Here is a 6856-nt window from a genome sequence, read left to right on the forward strand (position 1 = left end):
GGGAGCGGAATCCTCCGCAAAAAGCTCCGAGACTCAATATAACAAATAATAAATAGTAAGCGGTCAAGCCGCAACACACGGCTACGCCGCGACTCACGAACACCACAGGATGTTAAAGGTGCTCGGTCAGGACTCCAGGAACAGATGACAACTTCCGAGTACTGGACCACTGAGGACAGGAACGACCGGATAGAGCAGGACTGGAAACACTCTCTGCAACAGATACAGCAAACAGGAAGCTATTACCGGCGTCTGTGAGAAGTCCTGAGAGTGCCTTTAAATGGAAGCCCTCCAATCAGGTGCCAGACAGGGCTAATTACAAACATGCCGTGCAGCTGCCATACTGCACGGCCAGGAAACAAGTGTGGTAATTAACTTTGGACCCAGCAACGGGGAACGCGGTCCGACAGTGGCGTCCCCGTTGCTAGGGTCTGTGCGGCTCCGTGCGCCCGGCGTCTAGCGTTGCCAGGGAGCCGGCGGCTGTCCGCGTACGGCGTCCCTGGTTGCAAGGCGCCGGGCCGCACTGACGAGCGGACCCTCGGCGCCTAACACTCACTCTCTCCAAATACCCGAACAAATCCTAAATTATTTATTTAATGATTATCCAAGCTCAATTATTTCCCATAACATTCTCCTCTCACCCATACACTACAACATCACCAGTCCATTTATTATTAACGTATCAATAAACTTTTATACAAGTCAATACTTGCTTCACAACCATCTGCAATCATCTCCACTATTACAGTGGACTAACCCACAGCCCAGCTGAGACATGCCACAGCAATATGGAATCCAATATTATTTAAATATTCGAAATTATCTCTGCGATCGTTGACTGTCATATTCATATTTGTAATTCATATTTATATTTATTATTATTATTATTATTTTTATATTTTTTTTACTATATTTTTATATTTTATACATTAATTTTTATTTTTTATTTACAATTTTTTATTTTTATTTTTATTTTCATTATTACTATTATTATTCTCATTATTTTTATAACTATTTTCATTATTATTTTATTCATATCACTATTCATCATCATTTCATTTATATTTAATTATATCCATATTAATTTTTACTTACTTTAATATTTAATTTATTTTATTATTATTATTACCGTTATTATTACCTTTATCATTACTATTATTATTATCTTCATTATCCCCGGCATGTCTGGTCATTGGTCCCCCACCTGTCAATCACATTCCCCCAATATCTCCCACCCAATCTGTCACAATACCCGCCTATTACGTCAATTGAATGACAGATCACTTCACATATATATGCAATAATCTATTCCCATTAACATACTGGTCCTTTAACATAGTTCAGATAAGCTGGCCTATAATAAGACAAAATATCCCAATCATTCTCATTTCTATATCCTGATTATAATAATTTTTGATCAATCAAGCATTCAATTCATTTATTATTATAATTGTAGTGATTCCCGGCATCTATCACTTATTGGTCACTGGACCTGTCATTTATATTCCCCGGGCATCCCTTACATAACCACATCAGCACTTGCTGATTGCGCCCCTCTACAATATGATAGGCTCAGGCAGCATTCAAAAGGCACGCATGGAGGGCTCACTGATCAGACGATTAGGTGAACAAGCTCCTCCCAGCGAAACGCGCGTCAATTCCGGTACAGCGCTCGACTTCCGGGATCTCCGTCACGGAGCTTCGGCCTGCGGACTCCTCCACAGCACACCGCAAGTACCACACACCACCCCCTGTAGTTTGGTGCCGGCTCTCCGACAGGCACCTCATCCCTCTGTGTCTTTCCAAATCACAGGGGATGAGCATTCTCCACTCCGTGCATACGGCACGGACAGGAGAGGTTGCCATAGCAACAAGCCCTGACCTAACAGCAATTGTTGGCTGTCTCTAGTTTTTCTTTATACAGACCAGGTATTTAACCTAGACAGAGAAACCATTAATCAATAGAGATGAGCGCCTGAAATTTTTCGGGTTTTGTGTTTTGGTTTTGGGTTCGGTTCCGCGGCCGTGTTTTGGGTTCGAACGCGTTTTGGCAAAACCTCACCGAATTTTTTTTGTCGGATTCGGGTGTGTTTTGGATTCGGGTGTTTTTTTCAAAAAACACTAAAAAACAGCTTAAATCATAGAATTTGGGGGTCATTTTGATCCCAAAGTATTATTAACCTCAAAAACCATAATTTACACTCATTTTCAGTCTATTCTGAATACCTCACACCTCAAAATATTATTTTTAGTCCTAAAATTTGCACCGAGGTCGCTGTGTGAGTAAGATAAGCGACCCTAGTGGCCGACACAAACACCGGGCCCATCTAGGAGTGGCACTGCAGTGTCACGCAGGATGTCCCTTCCAAAAAACCCTCCCCAAACAGCACATGACGCAAAGAAAAAAAGAGGCGCAATGAGGTAGCTGTGTGAGTAAGATTAGCGACCCTAGTGGCCGACACAAACACCGGGCCCATCTAGGAGTGGCACTGCAGTGTCACGCAGGATGGCCCTTCCAAAAAACCCTCCCCAAACAGCACATGACGCAAAGAAAAAAAGAGGCGCAATGAGGTAGCTGTGTGAGTAAGATTAGCGACCCTAGTGGCCGACACAAACACCGGGCCCATCTAGGAGTGGCACTGCAGTGTCACGCAGGATGTCCCTTCCAAAAAACCCTCCCCAAACAGCACATGACGCAAAGAAAAAAAGAGGCGCAATGAGGTAGCTGTGTGAGTAAGATTAGCGACCCTAGTTGCCGACACAAACACCGGGCCCATCTAGGAGTGGCACTGCAGTGTCACGCAGGATGGCCCTTCCAAAAAACCCTCCCCAAACAGCACATGACGCAAAGAAAAAAAGAGGCGCAATGAGGTAGCTGTGTGAGTAAGATTAGCGACCCTAGTGGCCGACACAAACACCGGGCCCATCTAGGAGTGGCACTGCAGTGTCACGCAGGATGTCCCTTCCAAAAAACCCTCCCCAAACAGCACATGACGCAAAGAAAAAAAGAGGCTTTTTACTGATATTTGGTGTTTTGGATTTGACATGCTCTGTACTATGACATTGGGCATCGGCCTTGGCAGACGACGTTGCTGGCATTTCATCGTCTCGGCCATGACTAGTGGCAGCAGCTTCAGCACGAGGTGGAAGTGGATCTTGATCTTTCCCTAATTTTGGAACCTCAACATTTTTGTTCTCCATATTTTAATAGGCACAACTAAAAGGCACCTCAGGTAAACAATGGAGATGGATGGATTGGATACTAGTATACAATTATGGACGGGCTGCCGAGTGCCGACACAGAGGTAGCCACAGCCGTGAACTACCGCACTGTACTGTGTCTGCTGCTAATATATAGACTGGTTGATAAAGAGATAGTATACTCGTAACTAGTATGTATGTATAAAGAAAGAAAAAAAAACCACGGTTAGGTGGTATATACAATTATGGACGGGCTGCCGAGTGCCGACACAGAGGTAGCCACAGCCGTGAACTACCGCACTGTACTGTGTCTGCTGCTAATATATAGACTGGTTGATAAAGAGATAGTATACTCGTAACTAGTATGTATGTATAAAGAAAGAAAAAAAAACCACGGTTAGGTGGTATATACAATTATGGACGGGCTGCCGAGTGCCGACACAGAGGTAGCCACAGCCGTGAACTACCGCACTGTACTGTGTCTGCTGCTAATATAGACTGGTTGATAAAGAGATAGTATACTACTAATATTATATATACTGGTGGTCAGGTCACTGGTCACTAGTCACACTGGCAGTGGCACTCCTGCAGCAAAAGTGTGCACTGTTTAATTTTAATATAATATTATGTACTCCTGGCTCCTGCTATAACCTATAACTGGCACTGCAGTAGTGCTCCCCAGTCTCCCCCACAATTATAAGCTGTGTGAGCTGAGCAGTCAGACAGATATATAATATATATAGATGATGCAGCACACTGGCCAGAGCCTGAGCAGTGCACACAGATATGGTATGTGACTGACTGAGTCACTGTGTGTATCGCTTTTTTCAGGCAGAGAACGGATATATTAAATAAACTGCACTGTGTGTCTGGTGGTCACTCACTATATAATATATTATGTACTCCTGGCTCCTGCTATAACCTATAACTGGCACTGCAGTAGTGCTCCCCAGTCTCCCCCACAATTATAAGCTGTGTGAGCTGAGCAGTCAGACAGATATATATAATATTATATATAGATAATAGATGATGCAGCACACTGGCCTGAGCCTGAGCAGTGCACACAGATATGGTATGTGACTGAGTCACTGTGTGCTGTGTATCGCTTTTTTCAGGCAGAGAACGGATTATAAAGTAAACTGCACTGTCCTCACTAGTAAACTCTCTCCACTCAGTCTCTACACTTCTACAGTAACAGTACTCCTCCTAGTCAGCTCCAGTAAATCTCTCTCAGTCTCTTATAATCTAAATGGAGAGGACGCCAGCCACGTCCTCTCCCTATCAATCTCAATGCACGTGTGAAAATGGCGGCGACGCGCGGCTCCTTATATAGAATCCGAGCCTCGCGAGAATCCGACAGCGTCATGATGACGTTCGGGCGCGCTCGGGTTAACCGAGCAAGGCGGGAAGATCCGAGTCGCTCGGACCCGTGAAAAAAAACATGAAGTTCTGGCGGGTTCGGATTCAGAGAAACCGAACCCGCTCATCTCTATTAATCAAATGACAATTTGTGTACCATTCTTATAATTCTCTAAATAGCCAAGTCAGGACATTGTTCAGGAGAATCTGAACAAATCTACAGAGGATCTATACACATAGTCTGTTGTTAACAAATTATAACAAATAAGGTCTTATATGTGTAAAACAATTTTTCTTTTCAACTGATAGACCAATGATCACACTGTGGTTTTGTGCTTTTGTGCTGGATTTTATGTTAAACATTATGTTTTTTATGTGACAACATATGGTATTCCTGCAAAGTATTTAGCAATTCATTTATCTATCTAAACCTTGAATCCATCTAAATTCAGACTGACCTATTATTTCAATTACCAGAATATTATTCCTCCAAGCATTTTGCTTGGATTATGCAAATATTTATATCTACCTTGCAATTGTCTAATGCAGACTGATATATTGTCTGAAATACCTGAAAGCGCATATATACATATGTATACCTTTTTGCTCTATTGGCACATTTCACTCTGCCAGTAGGGAAACTGTCACATATTCACAGATATCACCACAACTAAGTTGTGGGAGACAGTGAGTATGTATAAATTGTTTTGCCCTTCTTGAGAATTCTTTTTTCATGTCTCTCTCATGGTTCCTTATAAAACACACATTACTAATATAGCTGTATTTTGAACGCTACACTTTGGGCAAACAATTGGTATCTAACAACGATAACACACCTGGCACCAGTGTTAATATCAGAATACGGGCTGCCCTATGCATAATTCCGATATTGTATATATGTGAATAAATCCCTTTGCTCCCGGCTTCATCATTCTTTCACCCAAATCACTGGGACACAGTACCCAGATACTTTGAAGTAACTGGGTTAAATTTTCCCCATACTTTTTCCAGACCAGCCCAAACCTATTAAGCAATTGGTTTCTCCATACGCAGATAGGTATGTACTTGACTATCTACAGTCATACCATGCTGGACATGCCCGATCTCGTCTGATCTTGGAAGCCAAGCAGCATTGGGCCTGGTCAGTACCAGAAAGGGTGACCTTCTGGGAATACTGGGTACTGTAGTATCAAGGAATACACCTTCCGTGTATATATCCTTCACTCACCAGTAATTTTACCGCTCTGAGTCTTTGCAGCACTATTATCTGTGTCACTTACTAGAAGGAGTTCGGAGTCGTCAAAGCCGGTTTTTCCTGTTTCTCTCACATGAATATACTTAGGTATAAAAATTAATAAATCTATAGAGAATACAGGATTTACAAAATTTTCGCTCTGATTAAATTCAAACATCAATACTCGCTTATTCCCAGTGGGTGTGCGGACAAACCATCTGCCACCTACTTTACACCAAGTGAGTCACATATCGTCACATTGTGATTTAATACTTTTTTATTCACCTTGCTGATATATACAGCATTTTTTGTCTATTTTGTTCGTCTCCCCCTTTTTTTATTGTCTGATATGAAATAAAAGTTACGTTTTATCTTTATGAACATACCTCACACCATTCTATCTTCATTTACAAGTTAATTTATCAAAAGTGTGCCCCAGAGAGACACCAAAACAGTCCCTTTTTTTGCCTCTACGCAAAAAAAAACCCCACAAGTGGTGTCTGTTTGTTCCCTACCTATTCTCCTTTCTTCTGGGTGGACAGTGGACCTTGCATTCAGGTGCAAAGTTGAAATTTTCACCTGGCTCTGAGGCCAAGAGGCCGAGGATGACCCACACTTAGGCCCGATATCCCTATAGTGGGAAAACATATTTTGGCAGTGGTTGTTTCGATCGCCAGTTCTCACCCGATCTTCTTCCCTGCAGAATATCGCGTCCGGTTCTAGTTGGTGTACTAGGGTCATGGTGTGATCTCGCAGCCTGAAGGTGACTGGGGCACAACACCAGGAAAGCGGTTATGCTACACCTGCACGGCAGCAGGCACCGCACTGCCCCTCTCACACTATCACCTCGGCAGAGCTGGCCTTAAACAATTTGGTGCTCTAGGCAAGATTTTGTCTGGTGACACATGAAAAAGGAGCATGGACAGATGGGAGGGACGTGGCCTCACAGAGGGAATTAGTAATGTGCCAGTGATCAAGCCAGTAGAGAAAAATCCCCAGCTACTCCCCCCTCAGTTCTCTTCAGCCACACTGCCCCATGTTTCTAGTGCTAGCCCCTAAATG

At 43.1% G+C, this 6856-nt stretch overlaps 1 pseudogene; it reads left to right on the plus strand.

Annotated features, from left to right (window-relative positions):
• The first annotated feature begins 5631 nt into the window (after positions 1-5631).
• Positions 5632-5750, plus strand: LOC134958493 (5S ribosomal RNA; annotated as a pseudogene).
• The last annotated feature ends 1106 nt before the right edge of the window (positions 5751-6856 follow it).

Source organism: Pseudophryne corroboree, chromosome 1 (assembly GCF_028390025.1).
Source record: "Pseudophryne corroboree isolate aPseCor3 chromosome 1, aPseCor3.hap2, whole genome shotgun sequence".
Taxonomy (NCBI): Eukaryota; Metazoa; Chordata; class Amphibia; order Anura; family Myobatrachidae; genus Pseudophryne; species Pseudophryne corroboree.